The sequence below is a fragment of the Kogia breviceps genome, chromosome 1 (genome assembly GCF_026419965.1).
Source record: "Kogia breviceps isolate mKogBre1 chromosome 1, mKogBre1 haplotype 1, whole genome shotgun sequence".
NCBI classification, from domain to species: domain Eukaryota; kingdom Metazoa; phylum Chordata; class Mammalia; order Artiodactyla; family Physeteridae; genus Kogia; species Kogia breviceps.
The window spans coordinates 61,843,842-61,862,827 of record NC_081310.1 but is presented as its reverse complement, the minus strand read 5'-3'; the positions used below and the strand labels follow the sequence as shown (position 1 = coordinate 61,862,827).

Here is an 18,986-nt window from a genome sequence, read left to right as displayed (position 1 = left end):
TGTAAGATGAAGGGAAAAAAAATGGAGAGAGGTTAAAAGATTTATAAAAAATGTTATAAAATTGCATTGTATCAATGGTTGCACAACTCTATACATTTACTGAAAATCATTGAACTGTACACCTACAATGGCTGACTTTTACAGTATGTAAATTATTCCTCAGTAAAGCTGTTTAAAAAAACTGAAAATAAATTAAACATTTACTGACAGTCATTCAACTAATAATTGTCCAAATCTGCATTTAAACTCAGGTATTCTAGCACAAAACTCAGTAATCTTTTCAATGCACTATATATGTCTTACCTAAAGTATTAGATTCTCAGAATCAAAGCATCTAAGAGCTAGAAAGAGCTCCTACTGACTATTTTGCCTACCCCTCTTCCTTCAAGCAGCTGAATGTGTAAGCCTTCTGGTGCAGGTGCAAGAATCCTCTTCTTAGGCTGAAAAACAGAAACAACAGTGCAGGAAACCTGAACCATTTGAAAAATACCCCTCATCTTCTCATACACTTTTGGGATCTCGAGTGATTAACATTGGAAAGAACTTGACCCACTGTTCTTTCTAGAACCAGAAGCTGCCGACAATTCTTTTGATTATGGCTCCCCTCATTTTATGCTGACCATATCATAAATAGCCAGGATCCCTAATGTGTCTAGATTCTGGTGTTAACAGTGAAGGCATTTTTCTTCTATTTCATTACTCAGTGTCCAAATGGGCTGAAGGCTGTATTCAAATTAAATGTAGCCCAAGGGACATCCTCTGTGGGTAAAAATCTCTGACATGAGGACTCTGGGAATAACAACAGTTAAAGAAAAAAAGGTGGATTGTGCACCGTGGTCCTTCTCTCATGAACATTAAGGCATCTGTGAGGATGATGAACACATGGGAAGTGACATGGTTTTGTCCTATAATTTGGACTTGTTTCTGGAAAGAAAAAGAGTGAAGTCCCGAGGAGATGCATCCAAGCCCTCCATAAACAGAGCTTTGAAAAGCAAATTGAGCAGCTTTCATCAATCACACACAGACCACATCAAAAGCTGCCTGAGGAGAAGCACTCACCCCATGTCAGGCAGGGTCAGGCAAACATTATCAAACGCTCTTTCAAGATATTACGAACCAGAATCAGAGAGAGAGAGAGAGAAAGGTAAAGAGGAGTGTCAAAAATAAGATCATGAAAGGAAGGGAGGCAAATAAGGTAGAGAATGTGATGCAGTAGGAAAGAGGATGAAGAGCGAGGACAAAGGGAGAAGAAGGGAAACAGGAGGATATCAGGAGAGATGGCAGGAGACAGAGCCAAAGGCAGAAGCTAAAGGAGGGTGTGGCAAAATGGAACAAAAGTAAATCAACAGCTAAAGAGAGGCAGAGAAAGGAAAGCTCAGAAGCAAAGTGGAGAGAAACAGCCTTTACACAGGGTGGAGGCCATGTTGGCAGCCATCTGTCCTGAGGACAAGTGGTCTACGTGGACTTCTGTGGAAAATTAGCCAGAACAGATCTATTTTCTCACCTAGAGGAGCATCATTAAGTCCCACTGAAAGGGGGTGGAACAGAAAACAAAGAAAAAAAATGAACACTCCAAACTTCTTCCTCTCCAGCTCCCCCAAATTATCTTTTATCTACTATGAAGGGCTCTTTGATCATCCTGGGTGGCTTTATGAAAATCGGAGGGAACAGTCATTAGAAACCCAGCCTGATGTCCACCCAAGCCTCCACTGGAGCGATTTCATCTTTTATTACAACAAAGCGAGGGCAGTCATGTATCAGCTCAGGTTATAAATCTGTCTTCTTCAAAGATCAAGTTCGATTTTCCAACTAATTGGAAGCAAACAAATCCACTCCTGGATCAAACCAGGCAAATTTCCCTTTCTCAGTAAAGGACCTGGCTCTGTCTTAATCAAGAGTTAAGGGTCCAGCAGTACTTCACCGAATGCATGTGTCACCAATTATTGAAGTAATTTCTTGGTGTTGGTCATTTCATTTTTTATTCTTAAAGATGATACTTTCAAAAACACCTTTGCCAAGAAAGAAAAAAAACAACAGGAGGTAAAGTTCCAGGTGCCTGGGTGTTCCCACGAGGAGCCCTGGGGGAGTCCAGGGTCAGTGGGAGGGTACCAGGTGTGAAAAAGGGAAACCTTTGCAACAAGGGGGAAGAGATGATAAGTGGGAAATGGAAGAGATGATAAGTTTCCTTCTCCAAAGCAAACTCTGCTCATTGTACATTTTAACCCCATAAAGTGATATTGGGAATAAGGATGCATTAAGAAACAGTGTCCTAGAGACGTCCTTGCTCTTGCCACTCTGTGCACATTTGTTGAAATAATGCAGGATACTAGGAATGATTTGCTAGTGGTTCCCAATCCTTGACTGCAGGGTCTAGATTGGAGCTGAGAGAATAACAGTGTCCAAATTTATGGAGGCAATCATTTTACTTGCATCATTTCATTTAATCCTCACAACAAACCTATGAGGCAGACATTCCGATTATTATTCCCCATTTTACTGATGAGGAAAGAGAAGCTCAGAGAGGTTAAATGACTGATCCAAAGTCCCAGAGTGAGAATCTGGTGGAGCAGAAATCTGAGCTGCAGCTAACCCCAGAGCTGGTCGTACATGGCCAGCGTTGCTCAAGTAACAGATGGAGGCGATGGAAGACCACTTTGTCCTTGTCCCCTTGGAGCAGCGTGCAGGATGGGAAGGAAGGAGATCCAAAACAACCTCAGTTCAGTTGGGCAGGATCAGGGTTTCAAGTAAGATGGTAACTAACAGTCCATGCTGCAAAATAGAAGCCAATGTATGCTATGAACATTTTTTGAGCTTGGGGATAAATGGTACAGCCATATACCAAGAAGAAGGTAGCATTACTATGGGCTGTGACAAGTGTGGGGAGCTCTTGAAATTCTTCGATTTCCCTTTATAAAAGCAAAAGACCAAAAAAATTATGCATAATTACAGAGCCATCAGCACTGAATTACAACATCTCTTGCATGGACCAACATGGCAAATGACTCCACAGCATCAATGAGTGTCCTAAGTTCCTCCTCCCACCCCCAACTCCACACTGGCATAAGCAGCCCACACCACACACAAGCAGGGTCCAGAACACAGGCTGTGTGGTTAGACAGCCATGTGTTCAGATCTTGTCTCTACCACTTACTACCTGAGTAACTTTAAACACTTTGTTCAAAGTCTCTGAGCCACAGTTTCCTCATCTGTAAAATGGGGGCTATAAAAATACCTGAGACCCAAGTAATGTTAGGATAAAATTAAAAGATGAATGCATAACATCTAGAACAATACCAAATACATAATAAGCACTCTTTTTCTTAAAATAAAAAAGCTATCATTATATTTTTCCATCTTCCTTATTTGAAGCTAAAAGAGGAAGAGGCAGATCAACAGAAATTGCTACATAAAAACCAGATAGAGCCTGGCTATTCCACCAGAGGCAATAATTATAAAGCTGCTTCAGAGCACAGAGAGTTCCAAGAACAGAATACACATTTGGAACAAGTTCATTAAAAGAAACTGCTTACTTATAAAAGCTGCTATCGTTATAGCCTGACAAATGGAAAACACAGCACTGATAAATAAGATGCCAGCGGTAAACAAGACAGCTACACCAAGAGGTCGCTTGATTTCTCTCTTCCCATCCTCCAACAGTTTCTTAACCTTTTATGGGATTATAATGACAAGTTCAGTTAGGTTTTATGTGCCTGTTTACTGAGTTTCTCCCAAACTCCACATCGAGGGAAGAAGCCTTAGACGTCTCTGCCAAGCCTCCAGGAATAGAATGAGGCAGGCATGGCACCCAGCAGGCCCTTTCTCACTTCTTTGCCGAGTCGAGTCAGCTCCAAGCTTTTCCAACCTCTTCAGCCTTTCTAGAGACCCCAAAACCCTCAGCATCTCTGCTCCAATGCTGCCCCTCATACCTCATTGATCCACTCCAAGAAGAACTCTCTCCTGGCCAGTCTGTGCCCTGTGCCTTCTTCGCCCAGCCTGAGTGGGTCACATTCCCGGTAGTAGAATGACTGCTAGATGGAAAGTCAGGAGACTTTATCACCCCAAGGTGATAATGCAGCTCAAGCCACTTAGCTGGACGTTGTCACTGAACTTCTCTGAGCCTCAGTTTTGTTGTCTACAAAATGGTAGTAACAACACCCCCGTCATGGTGTTTCTGTGTAGCTTCAGTAAGTTTATGGTCATGAACTTTCCCTGTAGAGTGCCTGGCACCAGCGGCAGCTGTTGCAGCCAGACAATGACAATGACTAAGCCCCCTGGAAAGTGGTGGTGGGGGAGGCCCCACACATGTGCCCTCACAACTCGCTAGAGATCACTGAGACTTTCAAAGAGTTTCTAGGTGCAGAAATGACCTGAGGAAACTCCGCTGTTCCTTCCCTGTCCCTGCCCTGCTCTAGCCCCAACAGACGTGGCTAGGTCTTATTCCCTTGCCAAAGAAGAGCCAGCAACATCAAAAGGAAGCAGGTTAGTGCTTTTACAGGGCCTGTGGCAAAACAGACTTTTGCCAGCATTTACCAGAAACCATGGCAAACCTTCTAAATTCTCACATAATGAAAACCAGCGATCTCCATCTACTCCTTTTTCACCCAATCACCACCTCCTTGACTACTGCTTTTCTGGAGGTTAAAACAAAAATTACGTGTCACTAAATCAAACCAATCAACAGCTAATTTAGGCTTTGAAAACTTTATTTCTTTTGTAAAAAGGGGACTAAACGCTAAGTAATACCTTTTGGGAGCCAAATCCTTCCGAAGCAAAATTTCCTGGACAACTGGCTTTCTGTGTGAGTGTGCTTGGAGACTGGATATGGCTGGCTTAGATTTGAATATGTAAATGCTAGGCTTTTAGGCAGCCACTCAATTATTCTAGAAATCTAGACGTCATTCTAGAAATTGAATACCCACTATGTGCAAAGCATTGCATTAGGTGCTGAGATACCGAGACAGATCCAACGCATGATTATTTCCTGTTCACCAGAAACAACTGGGGAGTTTTTAAATAATGAAGATGACTGGGTCTCACCACTAGATAATCTAATTTAATGGAAATGGGGTAAGGGCCGGCGTTTTGTTCCCCCGCAGGTGAATATCACGTGCATTCAAGGTGGATAAACACGGGCTATCAGGAATAGTACAGGTGGAGGAAAGACAGGAGTCCAGGCTGGAAAGGACCAGTCGTGGCAAGCTTGATTCATTCACTCTACAAAGAGCTACATATCAAGGACTGTGTTAGGTGCCGGGGGTACAAAGGAGCCAAAGAGCTGGCTCCTGCCATCAGGGACTGGACAGAATAATGAGACAGGTGCAATTATTCTGTGTGTAGGTTCTGTGATGAACTTGAACACAGAGGCAGCTCCTGGAGCACTCTGGTGAGTAACAAAAGCCTTCCCAGAGGAGATGATACCCAAACCATATCCTGACAGATGAGAAAGAGTTAAGCAAACACAGGGACAGACGTTGACAACATCCCTAGCTGAGAAAACTACCCCCACAAAAGTCCCAAGCGAGGCAAGAGAGAGCTCATTGAGATCTGGGGACCACAGCCGTTGTGCATAGCAGAGTTGGGGCCAATGAAGGGGCTGGATGGGCAGCGGGGAGGGACCAGAGCATGATGAGCTTCTCACATTTCAGACCACTTGATCATCACTGTGTCACTGACCCCCAGCTCCTAACACAGGGCCTGACACACAATAAACTTGCAACCACCATTAGTTGGATACATGAGAACAAGAAGAAACCTGAGGACAGAGCTCTGGGGGAACACAGACACTTAAAGGTTCACAGAGAGAATTGGCAAAAGAGAGGATGCAGTCAGAGAAAAAGGAGAAAATGAGATTAGTGGCCCATAACCCAGGGAAGACAGTTTCCAGAAACAGGGGACTAGTGTCAAAGGCTGGAAGGAAGCAAAGGAAACATACAAAAGGCCAGCTGTTGGATAACAGTGAGATGGTCACTAGCAGTTTGGCAAGAGCCAGGCACGTGGGAGCTAAGGGAGGAACATGATGGTAATGAACTCAGGAGGGAACTCTGGGGAAGTCGATTACTCTGTGAAGAGGCTCCACCGTGAAAGGGCAGGTGAGGGTGAGATGGCAGTGAGAGGGTAGATGGGGCAAGAGAAGGTTAGGTTTTTGTTTTTTCTCTTTTTAGATGAGTTAGACTTGATTTTTTTTTTTGTTTTTTAACATATTCAACTGAAAGATCCTGTAGAAAAGGCTAGCCATGTGGGACAGTGGGCTGCGATGACAAGAGACACCTGCTGTGTGACTCTGGGACCATTACATAACCTCCCTGAGCCTCAGTTCTAATCTGTAAAACAAGGACAACCACGCTTGACTTGAACAGCTGTTGTAATAAGTGAAGAAACTGTGTCTAGTGATTGGCTCCTGTAGGTTTTCAAGTTTTCTTTTTTTTCATCTTTAATTGAAAGAGGAGTTTCACTTAAAAGTTGGTGTGATAGAAAGACTTGTGTTCTCCTTCTATCTCTCCTCTTAGGAATTTAGTGGCCTCTCGCTAAACACCGTGTGCTTACTTTAGTTTCCTCAATCAAATGGGTTACACAAGTCCCTGCCTCGTACAGCTGAGGCTTTTACATTTACTGTGAACAGAACAGTAGAAGACACTTGCAAAAGTTAAAAGTGCCATTGACGTCATATTATCACTATCTAGGAAATACAAAAAGGAGAACCTTGAGACTGGGTGACCAATATTACCTTAGAGTCAGGCTGACTCATGGATTCATTCTTAAGGAAGATGAACAGAGAGCTTCTGTATCTTGATGTCTAAAAGGATTAAAATGTTTTTCAAATGTATGAAGTTTTCTGAATGTAGTAAATGTCAATAAATGTTACTTTCTTGTCTCCTGATCTGGAAATTTTAAAAACAGTATTATCTTACATCTCCATGGAGTAGTCTGAGAGGAATTTGGCTCAGTTATAAAGGAAAGACAAGAAGATTCAAGTTCAAGTTTAGGAAATGATCATTAGAAGGCTCAAGAAGAAGAGGCAAGCTGTTTCTAAACTAAGCTGCTGCTGGGGACCCTCCATGGTGATCTCTTAGCCTTAACAACAGGTCATATATTTAACTAAAATCTTCATCCTACCAACACTTGTCCCAAACCAGCACCTTGATCAGAACATAATGGCCAGTCCCTCTGATTTGATTACAAGCTCCGTAGAGGGACAAGAACAGAGCCTTAATCATTCTTTTCTCCAGCTCTAGGTTCAGCACTTGCTCCACCCTTAAGACTCACTATACAGTGATGTTATATAGACCTGGGTTCCAATCTCTGTGGCATTCCATGCAGGTGCCATTAACAGAGTGTTCCAACCTCAACAATAAGCTGCAGTTTCCTCATCTATAAAATGGAGGCACCTGTGATTTGCAAAGGTGGGAGGGAGGGACAGAGTGAAGGTCTGTATGAAGGTGGCCCAGCAACCAGTCACTTAGTAGGAGATCAGCACATCATGGGAGCATATATTATTATTAAGAATAGGAGCCCACAGGGTCCCAGGCAAGGGAGCCCAGTGAGATTAGAGTGCACACAGGGGTGATAGAATATGGACAGTCAGATTTTACAGCTAAAAAGAGGAAAAAAGGCTCAAGTGAATTTTCTCCCCATTTCACCAAAAAAATATGCTCCAAGCCTGAGACCTACTGTCTACTGCCCAAAACTCATTTCTCCAACAGAGATCTGAGCCACCATAAATCCCATCAGGGGTCAAAATGGCTGACACAATTTTAACTACAAGAGAGCACAGCATGAATGGCATTGTTATTATCCCCAAGGGCTGCTCTCTGCCTTTTCTAGGGGACAAAAGAAAAAGTCATATTTTTTAACCTGGAAATATATAGTATTCACACATTTTTGACAGACAGATCCAAGAACTCAGAAGCACAAAGGCTGTTAAAGGAAAGTATGACCAGACTTAAAGGGAACAATTTTTCTGCCTTTAAAAAAATCTCTTTATTGCTGTCTTACCAAAAATCTAAAGACACTGTTTCTAAATAAAGTCAGTTCTGCCTCCAATTGCCTCTGACTGTATAGTCCTTTCTATGCCTCTATATTCTATAACCACATCTCTTTTAGTAATGGGGCACTCAGTCCCTCACTGAGTCCACACACTTTCTCCTGGGGAGCTTCAATATTGCAGTGCATTTCTGACACCAACTACCTGGACTTAGCTCAGACTTCACGAGTTAAGGGCACAGTCTCCAACAACACTGCCCTCAATTCAGGCAACGGCCATAAGTGCAGGGCTCCCCAGGCCACCTGCGCTTCTGACCAACTGGCTATCAATGCAGGGGTTCCCACAGCTCCCTCAGGTTCAATCACTCAGAATGACTCACAGAATGCAGGAAAGTGCTGTACTTATGATTAAAGTTTTATCATAAAGGATACAACTATCCAGGCCAGACAAATAAAAAGATGCATAGCCCTGGGGGGCCCTGAAAGTGAAGGTTTTGTGTCCTCACTGACGGAAGCAGGATGCACCACCCTGCTGATACTTTGATGTGTTCACCAATCTGTAAGCTCAACCAAGCCTCAGTGTCCAGAGTTTTTACTGGGGTTTCATTATGTCAGCATCATTAAATTGAATCACTGGCCATGTGTTTAAATTCAATCTCCAGCTCCCCTCCACTACTGAAGGCTGGGCCAATATCATGTGGCTCAAAGCCCCAGTACTCTAATCATATGGCTGGTCTTTCCAGCCTAGCCACCCCCCATCCTGAAACTACCCAGGGGCTCACTACGAATCACTCCATTTGCATAAGTTCAACCGTGGTCCCAAGGCTTCACCATGAATAACAAAGACACTCCCATCATTTTGGACATTCCAAGGGTTTCAAAGCTCCATCCCAAGAACCCAGGACAAAGAACAGACAAGTACTTTGTTACACAACAGGAGGGGAGGGTCTAACCTCTAAAATGCTCAATGTTGACACTGTAGACCCACTGCTTGTTCACCTGTTGCCAACTTCAGCAAGTCAAACACTTCCTTTCTGAAGTCTTAGTCTCCGTCTTGGAGCACCACTGTGCCTGGCTGACCTCATTTCCACTATTCCCCATCACAAAATCTGTACCTTACTCCTCCTGTTCCGTGATAAGGCATGGAATGCTAAGATAACCTTGAGAGCACAGATGAGTAAGACCAGAAGAGGACCTGGGACAGAACCGCCTCTAATATTTAAGAGCAAGCAGAGGAAGAGCGGCCTACAAGGAAGCCTGAAGAGGTAGGAAAATTCAACTGCTGCACGTGGCCCTGGAGGCACAGGAAATGAGCTTTCAACATGCTAGGAAGGACCAAAAGTGTCAGCTCCTACAGATAGGTCAAGGAAGATAATGGCTTAAAAGTTTCCATTGGATTCAGCAATAAAATAGTCATGGATGACCTTGCTGAGAGCAGTTTCCGTAGAGTGACAAGGGCAGAAGCCAGATTGCAGTGGCTAGAACAGAGAATGGGAAATAAAGAAGCAGAGAAGCAGATACATATGTCTCTTCAAAGAGAAAGCAATGGCTGAAAGGTGCCATGAGGTTTGAAAGGAATTGGATATTCGGGATGAAAGATTTGAACATGTTCAAGTGCTGATAGGCAGAGGCCAAAAGGGAAAGGGCAGGGTGATGGTGTAGGAAAGAGAGAAGGAACACTGATCAAGCCAGGCTGCTAAGGACTGGGAGAGAAGAGCTCCAGAGGACCAGTGGAGGGACCAGCCCAGATAGGGATGCTCCTCTTCCATTGTAACAGAAGCAAAGGAGGGAGGCATGGAGGTGGTAATAGCTAACTTGTAGGTTTGATAGCAGTAAGTTAAGGGGAGGGTGGGGAAGTGTTTCCATCTTTGGCATCTACTTTCTCTGTGAAGCAGGAAGAAATGCCGTATGCTTAACTTGTGAAAGTCAAACATTTGAGGAGAGGAGGAAAGTGCAAAAGGCATGCAAAAGCTAGTCTAGAGAACTAGAGAGAGAATTGGCTAAGGAACAATAGAACGGTTACAGGGCAGCAGTGGAAAGCCAGGAGAGTCCAAACCATGAAGTTGTGGTGAAATTAATCTGCACATCTGTGCAGTTTTCTCTCCAACACTTAGCAGTACTGGTAGAGAAGGCTGATAGTTCATTAGATCTGGGGTTGAGGTTTTGCCCGTCAAGTATGAAAGAAATCCTTGAAGCAAGGCTGAAGGAAGATGAAGCTGGAGAGGGAATGAGGAGGGGCTTGTAAATACGAGGAATAGAGAGTATATGGTGTGAACTCAAGAATCAGCATGGAAAGAATACTGGTCAGTCTATCCCTCACTCTACAACATTGTAATGCCTCCCCTATGCTCTCTATATCTTGCCTTCCTCTCTCCAGGCCTCTCTTAAACAAACTCATACTGATCTGTGATCTTGGTACACCTTTCCATTCAGATTTCCAATGGTAGATTTTCCTCCTCTTTACCTTTTTGCTGTGCTCTCCTTATCCAAAAAGAGCAATAAAAGGAATCAGAGAAGAACTCACAGTTTCTCACCTTGTCTCACTTCAGTCTAAACAAGAAAACATCTTATTAAAAAAGGAGGGGGGTTGGGCTGCGGGGAGAGAAAGGTGATATTTAATTTTATTGTGGAGAACGGATCATTGCTGGAGAATGCCTGCGGCTAAATGAGGCCACCAAACCAAGAGCAGAGCAGCGAACCGAGCGCACAAATATGAAGTAATATCTTTCTGCTCCAGGGGAAACTGACACTCAATTTCAGAAGCTTCAGGCAGGCAGCTCAGAGTAGGGTGAAATCACTGCCGCCTTCTTGGAACCATTTACAATGGCTTCTAATCTCTGCTGTGAAAGTTTAAAAATGCAAATGAAATGGGGCCATTTAAAGAAAAATATCCCTGCTAACTGTGCTCTGGGAAAGGAAAAAAAAAAAAAAAAAAGCTTATAGCTCAGAGGGCAATCTTAAAGTCAATGAAACTCAGCAGCTCTGGATGATGCTTCATTCTGATGGATAATATGCTCTGTGCTTCTCCCTCACGAGTTTAGAAGTATTTAAAGAAAAGGGGAAAATCACCCTGTTCAAGAGATTAATTTCTTTCTGAAAAAAATGTCTGTTTTTGCTGTCACTTTGGGTTTGATGAACAGTAAAACCAGAGCTTATTCTAAATGTTTGCCGCTGAAAATTACCAAGGTGGGGGGCCGGGTAGAAAAATCCTGAAGAGGTCAAGTCCTGCTGCATCTCCCCAGGCAAAGTCATGCTTAGATTATCCAAGAATACCTATAAAAGTATTTCTTCAGGGATACAGATTCTAATAATATGTGCTACATTTATTGAACACTGAATGCCAGGGATTGAGCTTAGCACTTTACATGAATTATATCATCTTCATAACCCCCTTCCCATACATATACACGCAGGTGGTCCTATTACTCTACCCATTTTACAGATGAGGCAACTGAGGTTAGGGAGATCAACTAACTTGCTCAAGGTTTCATAGTTGGAAAGTGACTGGGAAGGACAAATTTCAAGTTCAGGCTACAACAGTGACATTGATACAATTCAGTAAATTATGTCTTGCTTTGAAATTTCTTTCTTTGAAGACTGTATTTAGAATATAAAGTCATCAGTATTTGACAAGCAGGCACTATAAACCTAGGGCTGAGGGGCAAATTGGGAACGGCCAACTGATCAAAAGATACGTGGCATCTCCTGCCCTTCATGTGCTTAGGTTGTAATTGGAAGCCCATCTCTATTAAGCCATTTAACTCAAAAGAAGAACCCACATTGATTTGGAACCTAAATTCTTCCTGGTGCAACTCAAGTACATTTTCCCACTTTATGATGAGATAGAACCAAACTGCCAAGCTCACCACCTTCTCTAGTTCTTAGATAAAGAACTAGAGAAAAGTTCTAAAAAGACACTCAACATCACTAATTATTTGAGGAATGCAAATCAAAACCACAATGAGGTATCACCTCACACAGGTCAGAATGGCCATCATCAAAAAGTCTACAAACAATAAATGTTGGAGGGGGTGGGGAGAAAAGGGAATCCTCCTACTCTGTTGGTGGGAATGTATAGTGGAAGAGCCACTATGGAGAACAGTATGGAGGTTCCTTAAAAAAACTAAAAATAGAGTTATCATATGATCCTGCAATCCCACTCCTGGGTATATATCCAGAGGAAACTCTAATTTGAAAAGAAACAGGCACTTCAGCGTTTATAGCAACACCAAGACTTGGAAGCAACCTAAATGCCCATCGACAGATGAATGGATAAAGAAAATGTGGTATGTATATACAATGGGATATTACTCAGTCATGAAAAAGAATGAAATAAATGCCACTTGCAGCAGTGTGGATGGACCTAGAGATTATCATATTAAGTGAAGTAAGTCAGACGGAGAAAGATAAATATATGATATCACTTATATGTGGAATCTAAAAAAAATGATACAAATGAACTTATTTACAAAACAGAAATAGATTCACAGACATAGAAAACAAACTTTGCCTACAAAAGGGGAAAGGAGAGGAGGAATAAATTTGGAATTTGGGATTAACAGATACAGACTACTTTATACAAAATAAACAACAATGACCTATTGTATAGCACAGAGAGTTATATTCAATATGTTGTACTAACCTAAAATGGAAAGAATCTGAAAAGGAATTTATATTATATATAAATATATATTTACATATATATATAAAACTGAATCACTTTGCTGCCTGAAACACTGCAAATCAACTATACTTCAATAACAAAATAAAAAATTTAAAAAAAAACCTGCAGTCTGAATCTGACAAATACATGGAACAATGAGAGCTGGTACATTGCTGGTGGCCATGTAGATTAATACAGTCTTTAGGAAGATACTTCGGCATTATCTTGAACATTTGGGGATGTGTGTACCCTATAACTCAGAACTTTTATTCCCAGGTAATAATTATAGCAGCAATGTCTATAAAAACTAAAAGCTGGAAACAGCCCAAATGTCCATCAAAAGCAGTAACAATAAATAAATGGCAGCATATACACACAAGGGAACAGTGTGATCTCTTGAAAATGAATTAATTACAGCTGCATCCATGTATCAACACTGTGAATCTTGTAAGCACAATGAGCTAAAGAAGAAAGTAACAAATGAAAACCTATTATATGATACATATACCATTCAAAACAGGCAAAATTAAACTATGTTATTTAGGGATGCATAATAGGTAGTAAGGCTATTTTAAAAAGGTCAGGAACAGGTCATCACAAAAATCTGGAGAGAGGATCTGACTGGGAAAGGGCACATGGCCCATAAGATACTGGCAATGTTTCAGCATTCAAACTGCATGGGGGCTAAATGGGTATCCATTTAAAAAATATTCATTCAACAGTATATTTTGGAATGAACGTTTGTTATAAAACATGGTCTTATGTTTGTATGACATATTATATATGAATACTCATGTGTGTGTAATACAATATTAAGAAAGTATGCAGTCTGACTCTGTGTCATGGAGTTAAGTCTCTGATTTCATGCCGAGTAATAGAAGTTCTGAAATCATTGGCATTGATCCCTTCTAATCATGAAATTCCCCTAGAGCATGCCACATGAGATTGTCCAGCCCCCTTCTTGGATACCTACAGTTATGGGAAGCTCAGTACCTCTCATAGCAGCCCATTTGTTCTTTGACTTTTAGGGTTGATTCTGTAGGCAATGGAGCTCTTGACTTGTTTCTTTAACTGTGGTAAGATATACATAAGATACAAATTCACCATCTTAATCATTTTTAAGCATACAGTCCTCTGGCACTAAGTACATTCACATTGTTCTGCAATCATCACCACCATCCATCTTCAGAAGTTTTTATCTTCCCAAACTGAAGTTCTATTATACCCATTAAACCACTCCCCATCCCCTCTTCTCTCAGCCCCTGACAACCGTCATTCTACTTTCTATCTCTATGAATCTGACTACTCTAGGTACCTCATATAAGCAGAATCATACAATATTTAGTCTTTCGTGCCTGGCTTATTTCACTTTGCATAATGTCTTCAAGGGTCAACCATGTTGTAGTGTGTGTCAGAATTTCCTTCTTCTTTAAGACTGAATAAGATTCTGTTGTATGTATATACCCCATTTGTTTATCCATTGATGGACACTTGGGTTGCTTCTACCTTTTGGCTACTGTGAATAATGCTGCAGTGAACATGGGTGGAAGCCCATTTCTTCTCAACTACTAGTAAGTTTTTCCTTTTACTCAACTAAAATGTTTTCCTTGTAACTTCTGCCTGTTGGTCTTCATTCTACTACCTTAAGTTCTTATAAGGTAAACCCTCTCCCTTTTCCCCATAAGGAAACCGTAAATATTGGAAGACAATCTGGATGTTCTAGTCACCTCTTCTTTAGCCCAATTATTACGAGGTCTTTTGTTACTTTAGTAATCCTTCATATGATGCATTCTCCAAGCCTCTCATCAACTTAACGTGCTTCTCTGGAGACTTCCCAGATAACAATAACTTTTATGGAAATCACAACCCACTATTGTTTCATCTCCTGCTTCTTGTACAATAAAAAGGTCTTCAGCTAGAAAGCCCTCTCCCCTTTAAAGTTAACATCTACAAAAACGGGTCCCCTAATTCTGTGGTTGTGCAGTTGATTTTTTGAATTTCAATACAGCAGATTAACATTTTATATTTGGTAATCTCATCTTCTTGAATTTGGTTCAGACTCCCAGGCTATTGAGATCACTGTAACATTTTCCCATATGACTCTATGTCATACAAAGAAATTGGAAATCATATTTGTTACTGTGTTCCTTCAAAATATTGATGTATAGATTGAACACAACACGGTTACGGCAAAGGTAAATTTCACTGACTTCTCCTTCCAAATGATCATTTGTTAACACTCTTTAAATACATAAATTCGACCAACTAGAAATTCACTTAACTGCAATACTTCTTAATATACCTATTGTAGTCTTATCCACCAGGATATCATGGAAGGCTTTGTTAAACATGTTGTAGAAATCGAAATATCCTAGGTTTATGGATCTTCACAGATTTGTCAATGTAGTTGGCCCATTGTGGGTCAGTTTATGGTAGCAGTATCCATATTGGCTGCCAGAAATCACCTCATTTTTTTCTAAGCATGCATAAATCATGCTTAATGTACTTTAATGTACTGTTGAGGAGTTTTACCAGATGTAATGTCAAGTGCCCTTGGAGTTGGCTTCCAGAACTACTTTTTCTCTCTTTCCGAAAATTAGAAGAATATTTTTCTATTTCTAGTATTCTGGGAACTTTTCCATTCTTCATGGTTACTGAAAACGAGTTTCGAGATTTCATCTGCAAATGTCTTTAATACAGGAGGGTGCAACCACCTGGACTTGGAGACTGTGATCTGATTCATGTTAAAATCTCCCACACTCATATTTTAACATCTCTTCTTTGACTACCCTATTCTTGATGAAGACTGAACTTAAACTACCACTGGGCTTCTATCATCTCTCATTCATCCATTAACATTATAATTTTCTCAAGCCATTGGCTCATCCATTCTTGGCAATTGTGATTTTCATTGTTCTTCTTGCACCTTTAAGCCCTTTTGTTGGTTAGGAAAATAAGATTTGTTGTCCCCATTGGATAAGAAGGAAAAAAAAAAAAATAGATATCCAAATACTAAGACATACCACGTTTTGATTGGTTCTCCCATTACATAATGGAGGTCTCTTCACATTAGCTGTGCAACTACTAGTAAAGCTGGCATACGGGAATAAAAGAAACTGGATTGAGTCAAAGCTAGACCTGTAAATCAGCCCCATTCACTGTCAGTTTATTGACCTAGGGAATATCAGGCCTTAGTATCTTCATAACTTAAATGATGAGCTGGACTCAATGTTCTAAACAGAAGCACTACTGCCATTTTGGACAGGGAAGTTCTCAGCTGCTTAGAATGATATCACACCATACAGCATGTAAAAGTGTAAAATGCTTAGCATCCGTAATTGCAGAACACTAAGTTTAATTATGCCCCTCAGTCATGGTCATTGTGACATTCCAAAGCAAGCAAATACATTTCTAAGTGCCCCTGGTTGAGACCCACTGAAATATGTCTCTTTTAAAAAAATATTTATTCATTTATTTATTTATTTGGCTTCTCCTGGTCTTAGTCGCGGTACCTGGGATCTTCTTTGCTGTGTGTGGGATCTTTAGTTGTGACATGCGAGATCTAATTCCCTGACCATGGATCGAACCCAGGCCCCCTGCTTTGGGAGCACCAAGTCTTAAACACTGGACACCAGGGAAGTCCCGAAAGATGTCTTTAAAGTCCTTTCAGCTCTGAATTTCTGGGTCTATAATTCTTTGCAAAGACTCTGAAGTTTTAAAATAACATATTGCATTACTGAAAGTCATTTTCCAGATGAAATAGAGGTAATCTGTTCAATTTCAGCAGACATGCAACATTTTTATACAAATTTTTAAAATTAGCAGGAGTAACTAATTACAAATCTAGACATCCAGAAAAACTAGTACACAGTGAATCATTTAAGTCAGTTGGAGAAAGAACCTAGATGAATAAGAAATGATGACACATTCTTATCACAGTATCACAATAAAGAAAAGAAAGCTGCTAAATCTAGTCATTTTCCTTTGTTTTAAAGGAGTGAAAGCCTAAAAAGCTTCTCACTCTCTACTGTACCTGGAAATTCTCCTGCAGATGAAAAGAATTTCTCCCAATCCAGGAGAATTATCTTCCTGCTCAAAACTTGTGTCAGAGCAAATAATTTAGTCCATCAACAGTGTGCCTTCCAAGAAGGCTTATTTCTTTATCCTTCCCCTTTGCAATACCTTCCTGTCCCCACTCCCACCCCCAACACACACCAGTCCCTTCCATCACCCCCATCATCACCACCACTGGCACAGTCACCATCACCACCCAAGGAGAGCCAGAGCCATGGATGGCTGGCTTCCCCTCAGCAGAACTGACACAACTACTCCAGGGCAATGCAGGGGTCTCTACAGCCAACACGTGCAGGAAGTGTTTTCCTTCCGCAAGCAGAAGGCTACCGTCCTACAAAAATACCTGGCACCTTCCAAGGCTTCTGAGCTAGTCCAGACAGAGAGAGATGATTGTGAATCTCTTCTTTTTCCCTTGATAGGGGGTAAAAAATAGGGAAGGAGTGCTTTTCAAACTATGCATTCTGTCAGGCTTCCCTTCCCTTCCCCACAGTTCTAGGATCTAGCATCAGCAAAACATGTTATATCACGTTCTGGTGTGGAAACAAAGAGAGAAGAGAATTCACTTTGCTAGGGTGGGGCTTTGAGACTTTTCTCTTACTGTATTGTGATCTCCTTTCTTCCTGGATTTGGGGGGAAAGAAAAGACTGCAAAGGATTGGGACAGAAAAAGTGAAGGGACAGAGTATTTGAGAAGCTGAGATGTACATAGCTACTGTAAAGACATCGGAAGTCGAGCACAAGCCTCAGTTTCATTTTTGTTTTTCTGCTAATTATCTGGCATAGAAAGCCAGCCCTGGGGCAGGTCTCCTCCCAGCAAAAGGATTCAGGTCTCCGGCCTGGATTGGAACCAGGTTTTGGACAAAGGCTGTATAATCCCTGCAGCTTCTTCTGCCACATACAGAAGAAATGGGATGAGTTATTCTTCCTTAGGGACAGAGCCAATGAAAACAGATTTATACTATAGCAGTTGGGATCCAGGTTAGATAATGAAGTTACTGGCCATGAGTCCTGCAGCGAAGGGATGTTATGAAACGTCTCATCTGAGGTCTTAATATTTGAAGAGTTCCTCATCTCCCTCCTGTGTCTAGCCTGGTCTTTTCAGGACATAGGAGTTGGTAATAGATTCATTTGTCGTTCCTTGCTTTCCCCGTTTCTTGATTTAGCCAACATTTTTTCAGCATCTATTGTGTCAGTCTCCGTTCTTGGAACTGGGAGGCAAGGAGGGGAAGCCTTCTCCTTTTGATTCTAATCCAGGTGCTTAATACCTGTGGTCTGCACCAGTGTGGGAGTAATGAGAATGGAACAAAATGGCTGGATTAAAGGCCTATTAAGGTGATGAAATTGACAGGTTTTGATGAGAAATAGGATGTGAAGAATAAGGGGAAGAAAAGAATCAGGGGTGACTCCTAAATTTCCGGCATGAGCAACTGGGTGAAAGGTGATGTTATTTACAGAGAAAAGGAACACAGGAGTGTTTGAGGGAACAAGTTTGGGGGAAAATACGATGAATTCAATTTTGACATATTGAGTCTGAATTGTAGCTGTTCAAGAGAAAGTTGGACAAACAGGTCTTATGCTTAGGACAAAGATCTGGGCTGAAGACATGAATGTGGGAGGCATGCCATAAGGTAATTTGTAAAGTGGGAAAAAAGGAAGGGATGGAGAAGTTATGTGGATCTTTCCAGCCCCCAAAGAGATAAGAAGATGCAAATGGAAATCCCAAGGGGCTTTGGGAATTGATCACTAGCCTAGATGTGAAAGAAAGATGCTGAATTAGTGAGGAAAACCCCATGAAGTCACTAAACCTCCCTTTCTACTCTGCCAGGCCTGGCCCATGATGTCATGATCTTTCAAATGACCTTTCAAATGCCGTAAGATCCTGGTAAAGAAGGCTTTACAAGCAAAGTCCCCTGGGCTCAGCTGAATAGCACCACCAAACCCAGTTTCCCCAGAATGGATTCATAGGGTGGGTATTTAGCATCCCATTCAATACTTTTTAAAATTATTTTTTAAGGGAAGTTGACTTGGCTTTATCCCAAGAGCTTTGAGATCTTCCCAACCTGTCCTGGATTTGCCTCCGTCCTCATGACAGCACCACAATAAGCAAAGAGTTTCTCCCCAAGTCTAGCACAGAGGTTCCCAAGGGAGTATTTTTTAAAGGCATAGAACCTCTGTGGGTACCCTTGGAAAGAAGGCTGGTAGTAGGTGAGGTGGGATGACATGGCAGGGGCTGCACTGAGCACAGAGAAGAGAGAGGGTGGGGTGCCATA

General features: G+C 41.6%; 1 long non-coding RNA gene across 1 annotated transcript in view; it reads right to left on the bottom strand.

Moving 5' to 3' along the window:
- Window positions 1-244: 244 nt before the first annotated feature.
- LOC136793772 (uncharacterized) overlaps window positions 245-18,986 on the bottom strand; it is a 33,543-nt gene continuing 14,801 nt past the window's right edge. Inside the window, exon 3 of the long non-coding RNA XR_010839445.1 lies at window positions 245-440. This is a non-coding gene — a long non-coding RNA (uncharacterized lncRNA). The remainder of the gene's footprint in view (window positions 441-18,986) is intronic.